Here is a 356-nt window from a genome sequence, read left to right as displayed (position 1 = left end):
GTAACCCCCCCCCCCCGCCGCTATCCTTGCCGTTCCCAGAACAGGCCGTACCCACCAGTCTTCCATTTAATTTCTCTTTACATGCTTATACAGATTTTCACAGTTTCAACAATACAACTTCAGTATAAAAAATGAACAATTATTTAAAGAAAGGCAACATATAAAAGAAAGGTTTCCAGCCTTGATTTAAAAGAACTGAGAGTAGCAGCGGACCTGCAGGTTTCTGGGAGTTGGTTCCAGATATGAGGAGAATAAAAACTGAAGGCTGTCCCCACCCCACCCCCCTTGTTTAGTCCTGACTCTGGGGACAGCAAGCAGTTCCTTCCCAGACCACCTGAGAGGTCTGGGTGGTTCAT

Source organism: Etheostoma spectabile, unplaced genomic scaffold, assembly GCF_008692095.1.
Source record: "Etheostoma spectabile isolate EspeVRDwgs_2016 unplaced genomic scaffold, UIUC_Espe_1.0 scaffold270, whole genome shotgun sequence".
NCBI lineage: Eukaryota > Metazoa > Chordata > Actinopteri > Perciformes > Percidae > Etheostoma > Etheostoma spectabile.
This window is presented reverse-complemented; position numbering follows the sequence as displayed.